We start from the raw sequence: 10844 nt of genomic DNA, 5'->3' as shown, positions 1-10844 counted from the left end.
CTAAATGTGTCATCTTTCATCCTCCCATACTGCTCAGTCCAGCAACATTAAACCTGTCCAGCAGGTGGTGCTGTTGACCAAACAATAAAACCAGCAGATATCTTGACTTGCCACTCAGTATATCAGTAATGTTCAGAATAGTACTTTAATATCATTGGAGATTGATGGTCTTTTTAATCCACTATCCAGAGTCAGGAACAGATGAAGTTAGGTCTGCTACTGTTCAGTGATTAAATATGATTTATGGTGATGGGAAATAATAAAAAACACTTCATCTAGTAATAGTTTTCCTTTGTTATTTATTCCAAGGTGTGTCTTTAACTTGTAAATGTATTGTGTGGAGGTGAGCTAGTGGTGTGGCTGATAGAATAGAATGAAAAGGGAGGAGGGGAGGAAGAGGGGAGGAGTGAAGGGCTGTTCAAGAAACCAGATGAGGAAGAGGAAGATGTTCAGGGGAATTACTGTCTCTGTTCCCTATTCCCTATGTAGTGCACTACGGTGCTTCTGACCAGGTCTAAAGTAGTGTTCTACGTAGGGAATAGGGTGTAGATTTATTACAATATCATGCTTTAGTGTTTGGCACAACAATATATTAGATCTCCACCCCCCCACTTCCTGTCTGTCATCCCCCAGTTCTGTTAAGACTTCCTCTCATTGAACTGGGCCTCATTCTAAATGGTCACTTTGGATTGATAGTCCATACTGGTCTTTACTATGGTTCTACATACAGTATCTGTATTGATAGTCCATACTGGTCTTTACTATGGTTCTACATACAGTACCTGTATTGATAGTCCATACTGGTCTTTACTATGGTTCTACATACAGTACCTGTATTGATAGTCCATACTGGTCTTTACTATGGTTCTACATACAGTACCTGTATTGATAGTCCATACTGGTCTTTACTATGGTTCTAAATACAGTATCTGTATTGATAGTCCATACTGGTCTTTACTATGGTTCTACATACAGTACCTGTATTGATAGTCCATACTGGTCTTTACTATGGTTCTACATACAGTACCTGTATTGATAGTCCATACTGGTCTTTACTATGGTTCTACATACAGTACCTGTATTGATAGTCCATACTGGTCTTTACTATGGTTCTACATACAGTATCTGTATTGATAGTCCATACTGGTCTTTACTAGCAGGGGGCAGTAAACCCCTATGGACCTGAAAGGGGCTGCAGTGTGCTCCAGTCTCCAGCAGGGGGCAGTAAAACCCTATGACCTGAAATGGACTGCAGTGTGCTCCAGTCTCCAGCAGGGGGCAGTAAAACCCTATGGACCTGAAAGGGAAAGTGAGGAGTAAAAATCAAAGGTGAATTTACATTGATGTTTCCACGGAGACCTGGTTTGTTTGTACTTTTAGGACTTATCTATTGGTTCCATTACAACAAACTCAATCAAATCACTGCTTATTAAGTATTCAACATTATTTTAACGCAGGTCTGTTTCCACATGCAATAAGCCTGTAACGTCTTGTATGATCTCATCAGGTAAAGGTGTGTCAAATGGAAGGGCAAGTCTCACCACTGAGAGGAAAACATCACTGGTCCACCTCTGCATCAGGTCAGCCATGTTGATCAGTACTGTCCCAGGGATGCTGGGAGCAGAGATGAACTCCCCTGACCTGGTACCACCTATGGAGTTGTCATTTTAATATCAGTTTAACCCCATTACTGTTATAACACATAAACCATGTTAATAGAATGAAATGGATCCAGGTTCCATTTATTCTACATTAGATTTACTGCCTGTGGAACACTTCTCCAAAGTGGTCTGAAATCAAGATGACTGCAGGTCTGAATCCCAAACTAATGGGGGGAAATGGCTCCATCTAATAAGATGGTATTTAGAGGTTTGAACCTTTCTATTGGGGTGAACAATCCCCTTAACATACAGTACCAGTCAAAAGTTTGGACACACCAACTCATTCAAGGTTTATTTTTAATTTGTACTATTTCCTACATTGTAGAATAATAGTGAAGACATCAAAACTATAAAATAACACATATGGAATCATGTAGTAACCAACAACGTGTTCAACAAATCAAGTGGAGGCCAGGTCATCTGGTGCAGCACTCCATCACTCTCCTTCTTGGTCAAATAGCCCTTACACAGCCTGAAGGGGTGTTGGGTCATTGTCCTGCAGAAAAAACAAATTATAGTCCCACTAAGCACAAACCAGATGAGATGGCGTATTGCTGCAGAATGCTGTGGTTGCCATGCTGGTTAAGTGTGCCTTGAATTCTAAATACATTACTGACAGTGTCTCCAGCAAAGCACCTTCACACCACCTCCTCCATGCTTCACGGTGGAAAATACACATGCTGAGATCATCTGTTCACCTACTCTGCTTCTCACAAAGACACGGCGGTTGGAACCAAAAGTCTTACATTTGGACTCATCAAACCAAAGGACAGATTTCCACCAGTCTAATGTCCATTGCTTGTGTTTCTTGACCCAAGCAAGTCTCTTCTTATTATTGATGTCCTTTAGTAGTGGTTTCTACTTTAACATTATAGATGGGTTGGGTTAGTCTCCTCTTCTTATTGATGTCCTTTAGTAGTGGTTTCTACTTTAACATTATAGATGGGTTGGGTTAGTCTCTTCTTATTGATGTCCTTTAGTAGTGGTTTCTACTTTAACATTATAGATGGGTTGGGTTAGTCTCTTCTTCTTATTGATGTCCTTTAGTAGTGGTTTCTTTGCAGCAATTGATAGTGAGGGTGTTTTCTGTAACAGAATGTGTTTCTTGTTAAAAGGCTGAATATCACTAAAGGGAATAAGCAAAGACACTATGTCTAATTCTAGAAATGAGTTTACTTATTGGTATAATTCTATAATGGCCTATAGTTATCTGTACTTATTGGTATAATTCTATAATTTCCTATAGTAATCTGTACTTAATGGTATAATTATATCATGAACTATAGTTATCTGTACTTATTGGTATAATACTATAATTTCCTATAGTAATCTGTACTTATTATTTCCTGGAAATAATGTATAGGTGCGCCACCAATATAATCGATCCAAGGAACTAGAGGGGAGGGGAACACCGCCTAGAGTAAAGAACTTAGATTTGGAAACAATGGTGGAGTAAAGCCGAGGGGATCTGGTTATTAGCATAAAGTGGAGGGACCATGACACTTCTATAAGCATGAAACTGTATAAAAGGAGTGGACTGAGACTGAGTCCGGCAGTTGGTCCATGGCCCAGCTCGGCTTGTTACTTTGTAATAAAGTCTATTTGAATTCACAAGATCTGGTATCTGAGAAATATAATTGAGCGAATATTTCCACGACAAAAATGGCAAGCTTGCCAAAAGTGGCTACAAGGGACCAGCAAATGGTGGAAAACTCTGTGACTGCAGACGGGTCTTTCTGGACAAATTGAGCAAACAGGTGGCCACCTAGATGAGAGGTAAACTGTTTTTATGTAACTAGGGAAGTCAGTTAAGAACAAATTCTTATTTACATTGACTGGCTACTGGGGAACAGTGGGTTAACTGCCTTGTTCAGAGGCAGAACGACAGATTTTTGCCTTGTCAGCTCGGGGATTTAATGTTGCAACCTTTCAAGTTATTAGTCCAATGCTCTAACCACTAGACTACCTGCCGCCCCAGTTCTTACTTATAGTTAAAGTTTGTGTGATTCGTTTCGAGAGCAATAAAAACACCAAGTAGGTCTCTCCAAATTTATTGAACTAAAAATATCGGGAGCTTTTGAATTCAATAAATGCTAAATAATGGAAGAATAAACATGAACAAATGAAAAGCTTTAAGGGCTGTAACAGAATAAAATAAATAATATTGTGGCAGCTGCAGATTGGGAGTTTGTGTGTTTCATCTGTTCTGGATGGTTCAGTTGAGTGGAGTTATTCACCTGTCTTGTTCAGGTGGTTCATCTGACCAGTCTGTTCAGTCTGTTTGAGTTAGGATTGTGTTGTCTGATTCAGTTTGTTCAGACTTGTTTGATTAGAACTGTTTGAGTTCTTTCATCTTATTGAATCAGTCTGAGTCAGGTGAGTCATTCAATTCATCTGGGGCATTTATTCCATCTCATTCATCTGTCCTGTTGACTGTTCTGTTCCATCCAGTTTGGAGTGGCAACTGTCCATCTGCATGGTGGAATAGAATTAAATTAAAGACCTGTGGTTACTGTCCTATAGTGTCTAGGACATGTATCGATAGGGGACTGATCAGACAGGCAAATAGACCTGTGGTTACTGTCCTATAGTGTCTAGGAAATGTATCGATAGGGGATTGATCAGACAGGCAAAAAGACCTGTGGTTACTGCCCTATAGTGTCTAGGAAGTGTATTGATAGGGGACTGATCAGACAGGCAAATAGACCTGTGGTTACTGTCCTATAGTGTCTAGGAAGTGTATCGATAGGGGACTGATCAGACAGGCAAAAATACCTATGTTGACCGCCTATTGTGAAGATGAAGTGAATCAATTAGGGACTGCTCAGACAGGTAAAACCCTGTGGTTACTACTCAGACATGTAAAACCCTGTGGTTACTGCTTGGCTGTGTTGAGGAAGTGAATCAGTAAAGGACTACTCAGACAGGTAAAACCCTGTTTAATACCGCTTTTTTCTGTGACGAGGAAGTATATCAGAAAAAGGCTGAATTTGCAGGTGGTTTAGGAAAGCGTAAGAGGTGTGTAAAGGTGAGTGTAAAAGTTCTCTGCTGTTGGTGCTGAAGGGGTTGCACACTTCTCCCGGACCGTCACTTGACTGTGACCTAGTAGGGAGGACGCACCCAGTCCCACACTACTTCTCCCGGACCGTCACTTGACTGTGACCTGGTAGGGAGGACACACCCAGTCCCACACTACTTCTCCCGGACCGTCACTTGACTGTGACCTGGCAGGGAGGACGCACCCAGTCCCACACTACTTCTCCCGGACCATCACTTGACTGTGACCTGGTAGGGAGGACGCACCCAAAAGTTGAACTGTTATGAAAGATTATGTGGAAATAGGAAGACAAGTGTGAATGATTTGGTAATATGGGTTATTAATAATAGTGATATTTAAGGTGCAATACTGGAATAAGACATTAAGTCATCCATATTCTCCACTAATACATTTTCAAACTTTATAGTTTAGTTTCTAATACAAGGTATTAAGTGTTGTGACCAATGAATTATTATCTGGGGAAGTGGGTAGCGCTGCCTTGGAAAATAGTTAATAGAAGGTGTGTATTATTTAAAGAAGGGAAAGGTTTGGGAATAATAACGACCCCGTTTCTCCCTGTAAGATGGAGGATTTTAATAAAGCCATGGAGTCGCTGAAAGAAGCGCGAGATCTTTCTACCAATTCTTCTGGAATATGGGGAATTAATAGATGTACTTAGCTACAAAGAGACTGGGTATGTGAGGACATTGATATAATTAATAGATGTACTTAGTTACAAAGAGACTGGGTATGTGAGGACATTGATATAATTAATAGATGTACTTAGCTACAAAGAGACTGGGTATGTGAGGACATTGATATAATTAATAGATGTACTTAGCTACAAAGAGACTGGGTATGTGAGGACATTGATATAATTCATAGATGTACTTAGCTACAAAGAGACTGGGTATGTGAGGACATTGATATAATTAATGGATGTACTTAACTACGAAGAGACTGGGTATGTGAGGACATTGATATAATTAATAGATGTACTTAGCTACAAAGAGACTGGGTATGTGAGGACATTGATATAATTAATAGATGTACTTAGCTACAAAGAGACTGGGTATGTGAGGACATTGATATAATTAATAGATGTACTTAGCTACAAAGAGACTGGGTATGTGAGGACATTGATATAATTTGTATTTCGGCTTTGATGGCAGGTTTGAAACCTATGATCAAAACGACAATTGTGGTGGCTGTGGATAAAATAGTGCAAGATGTTTTGAGAGTGGAATATAACTTTGCCCACTTCACAGACGTGTGAGGGGTTAATAGGGCCACAGGAAAGTCACTAACTATAGTTTCAATGGCCAAGGTAAACCACAGAAATGTAGTGTAAAAACACCACAGTGTAGGGAGACAGAGTCCTGTTTTAGGGGTGGGGCTATTTGGTCATTGGAGAAGGGAGAGTAAAGACATCACAGCGTAGGGAGACAGAGTCCTGTTTTAGGGGTGGGGCTATTGGTCATTGGAGAAGGGAGTGTAAAGTGGGACTGGAACCTGCTGCATTCTAAGGAAATGACGCTATACATGCGTTTGCATCTTTTTCAAAACGAGCAACAAAAAATCCTTTTGAGAGCAGCAGGAAAGGAAATGTCACATATTGGTGTATCGCCTCGGTTCGATTGATAGTGGTTCATAGAGGTTACAGATTCTATGTCAAGGATGTTGTATGAGATCACTTCTTACCCAACGTTTTAGTAGAGGCCAGGGATCACAGGAAAACGTATTTTGGGGTGAAGAATCTAGGTGAAATGCCAGGGGAAGGGATTCTAAAGGGAATACATTTAAATTATATGGCCAAACACTCCTTGTTAACTCAGAAAGCCTTAGGTTATTTTTTGATCTCATGAGATGTTGTATGTGGTTTGATTCCGAAATTGATTTAAATTAGATGTGATTTTACTCTGATATAGATTTACATTTGATGTGGTTTTATTCTGAAATAGATTTCTAGAATGTGGGAAAGGGGTGGAGGGGTAACGAGGAATTAGTAAAGGGGTTACTAAACCTAAAATGAAGTGTACATGTTTTCAGTTAGTTCCTGAACATTGTGGTGGTTATGGAGAATAGGACTGAATAAAAGATACATAAACGTTGGTGGATTGAAACAAACATTTAATGATGAGAGTAAAGACAGTGGATTTACAATTATCATGTTTGGTTTATAATTAATACATTTAATGATGAGAGTAAGGACAGTGGATTTACAATTATCATGTTTGGTTTATAATTAATACATTTAATGATGAGATTAAGGACAGTGGATTTACAATTATCATGTTTGGTTTATAATTAATACATTTAATGATGAGATTAAGGACAGTGGATTTACATTATCATGTTTGGTTTATAATTAAAACATTTAATGATGAGAGTAAAGACAGTGGATTTACAATTATCATGTTTGGTTTATAATTAATACATTTAATGATGAGAGTAAAGACAGTGGATTTACAATTATCATGTTTGGTTTATAATTAATACATTTAATGATGAGATTAAGGACAGTGGATTTACAATTATCATGTTTGGTTTATAATTAATACATTTAATGATGAGATTAAGGACAGTGGATTTACATTATCATGTTTGGTTTATAATTAAAACATTTAATGATGAGAGTAAAGACAGTGGATTTACAATTATCATGTTTGGTTTATAATTAATACATTTAATGATGAGAGTAAAGACAGTGGATTTACATTATCATGTTTGGTTTATAATTAAAACATTTAATGATGAGAGTAAAGACAGTGGATTTACAATTATCATGTTTGGTTTATAATTAATACATTTAATGATGAGAGTAAGGACAGTGGATTTACATTATCATGTTTGGTTTATAATTAATACATTTAATGATGAGAGTAAAGACAGTGGATTTACATTATCATGTTTGGTTTATAATTAATACATTTAATGATGAGAGTAAAGACAGTGGATTTACAATTATCATGTTTGGTTTATAATTAATACATTTAATGATGAGAGTAAAGACAGTGGATTTACAATTATGTTTGGTTTATAATTAATACATTTAATGATGAGATTAAGGACAGTGGATTTACAATTATCATGTTTGGTTTATAATTAATACATTTAATGATGAGAGTAAAGACAGTGGATTTACAATTATGTTTGGTTTATAATTAATACATTTAATGATGAGAGTAAAGACAGTGGATTTACAATTATGTTTGGTTTATAATTAATACATTTAATGATGAGAGTAAAGACAGTGGATTTACAATTATGTTTGGTTTATAATTAATACATTTAATGATGAGAGTAAAGACAGTGGATTTACAATTATGTTTGGTTTATAATTAATACATTTAATGATGAGAGTAAAGACAGTGGATTTACAATTATCATGTTTGGTTTATAATTAATACATTTAATGATGAGAGTAAAGACAGTGGATTTACAATTATGTTTGGTTTATAATTAATACATTTAATGATGAGAGTAAGGACAGTGGATTTACAATTATCATGTTTGGTTTATAATTAATACATTTAATGATGAGAGTAAAGACAGTGGATTTACAATTATGTTTGGTTTATAATTAATACATTTAATGATGAGAGTAAAGACAGTGGATTTACAATTATCATGTTTTGGTTTATAATTAATACATTTAATGATGAGAGTAAAGACAGTGGATTTACAATTATCATGTTTGGTTTATAATTAATACATTTAATGATGAGAGTAAAGACAGTGGATTTACAATTATCATGTTTGGTTTATAATTAATACATTTAATGATGAGAGTAAAGACAGTGGATTTACAATTATCATGTTTGGTTTATAATTAATACATTTAATGATGAGAGTAAGGACAGTGGATTTACAATTATCATGTTTGGTTTATAATTAATACATTTAATGATGAGAGTAAAGACAGTGGATTTACAATTATCATGTTTGGTTTATAATTAATACATTTAATGATGAGAGTAAAGACAGTGGATTTACAATTATGTTTGGTTTATAATTAATACATTTAATGATGAGAGTAAAGACAGTGGATTTACAATTATCATGTTTGGTTTATAATTAATACATTTAATGATGAGAGTAAGGACAGTGGATTTACAATTATGTTTGGTTTATAATTAATACATTTAATGATGAGAGTAAAGACAGTGGATTTACATTATCATGTTTGGTTTATAATTAAAACATTTAATGATGAGAGTAAAGACAGTGGATTTACAATTATCATGTTTGGTTTATAATTAATACATTTAATGATGAGAGTAAGGACAGTGGATTTACATTATCATGTTTGGTTTATAATTAATACATTTAATGATGAGAGTAAAGACAGTGGATTTACATTATCATGTTTGGTTTATAATTAATACATTTAATGATGAGAGTAAAGACAGTGGATTTACAATTATCATGTTTGGTTTATAATTAATACATTTAATGATGAGAGTAAAGACAGTGGATTTACAATTATGTTTGGTTTATAATTAATACATTTAATGATGAGATTAAGGACAGTGGATTTACAATTATCATGTTTGGTTTATAATTAATACATTTAATGATGAGAGTAAAGACAGTGGATTTACAATTATGTTTGGTTTATAATTAATACATTTAATGATGAGAGTAAAGACAGTGGATTTACAATTATGTTTGGTTTATAATTAATACATTTAATGATGAGAGTAAAGACAGTGGATTTACAATTATGTTTGGTTTATAATTAATACATTTAATGATGAGAGTAAAGACAGTGGATTTACAATTATGTTTGGTTTATAATTAATACATTTAATGATGAGAGTAAAGACAGTGGATTTACAATTATCATGTTTGGTTTATAATTAATACATTTAATGATGAGAGTAAAGACAGTGGATTTACAATTATGTTTGGTTTATAATTAATACATTTAATGATGAGAGTAAGGACAGTGGATTTACAATTATCATGTTTGGTTTATAATTAATACATTTAATGATGAGAGTAAAGACAGTGGATTTACAATTATGTTTGGTTTATAATTAATACATTTAATGATGAGAGTAAAGACAGTGGATTTACAATTATCATGTTTTGGTTTATAATTAATACATTTAATGATGAGAGTAAAGACAGTGGATTTACAATTATCATGTTTGGTTTATAATTAATACATTTAATGATGAGAGTAAAGACAGTGGATTTACAATTATCATGTTTGGTTTATAATTAATACATTTAATGATGAGAGTAAAGACAGTGGATTTACAATTATCATGTTTGGTTTATAATTAATACATTTAATGATGAGAGTAAGGACAGTGGATTTACAATTATCATGTTTGGTTTATAATTAATACATTTAATGATGAGAGTAAAGACAGTGGATTTACAATTATCATGTTTGGTTTATAATTAATACATTTAATGATGAGAGTAAAGACAGTGGATTTACAATTATGTTTGGTTTATAATTAATACATTTAATGATGAGAGTAAAGACAGTGGATTTACAATTATCATGTTTGGTTTATAATTAATACATTTAATGATGAGAGTAAGGACAGTGGATTTACAATTATGTTTGGTTTATAATTAATACATTTAATGATGAGAGTAAAGACAGTGGATTTACATTATCATGTTTGGTTTATAATTAAAACATTTAATGATGAGAGTAAAGACAGTGGATTTACAATTATCATGTTTGGTTTATAATTAATACATTTAATGATGAGAGTAAGGACAGTGGATTTACATTATCATGTTTGGTTTATAATTAATACATTTAATGATGAGAGTAAAGACAGTGGATTTACATTATCATGTTTGGTTTATAATTAATACATTTAATGATGAGAGTAAAGACAGTGGATTTACAATTATCATGTTTGGTTTATAATTAATACATTTAATGATGAGAGTAAAGACAGTGGATTTACAATTATGTTTGGTTTATAATTAATACATTTAATGATGAGATTAAGGACAGTGGATTTACAATTATCATGTTTGGTTTATAATTAATACATTTAATGATGAGAGTAAAGACAGTGGATTTACAATTATGTTTGGTTTATAATTAATACATTTAATGATGAGAGTAAAGACAGTGGATTTACAATTATGTTTGGTTTATAATTAAT

The 10844-nt window shown here is 34.2% G+C and overlaps 1 protein-coding gene across 1 annotated transcript in view; it reads right to left on the bottom strand.

Moving 5' to 3' along the window:
• Positions 1-10844, bottom strand: part of LOC139406325 (E3 ubiquitin-protein ligase TRIM47-like) — a 55136-nt gene that overhangs the window by 21982 nt on the left and 22310 nt on the right. The window lies entirely within an intron of this gene.

The sequence above is a fragment of the Oncorhynchus clarkii genome, chromosome 4 (genome assembly GCF_045791955.1).
Source record: "Oncorhynchus clarkii lewisi isolate Uvic-CL-2024 chromosome 4, UVic_Ocla_1.0, whole genome shotgun sequence".
Classification (NCBI taxonomy): Eukaryota; Metazoa; Chordata; class Actinopteri; order Salmoniformes; family Salmonidae; genus Oncorhynchus; species Oncorhynchus clarkii.
Note: the sequence above shows the minus strand (reverse complement) of the source record. Positions and strands in the feature narration are given on the sequence as shown.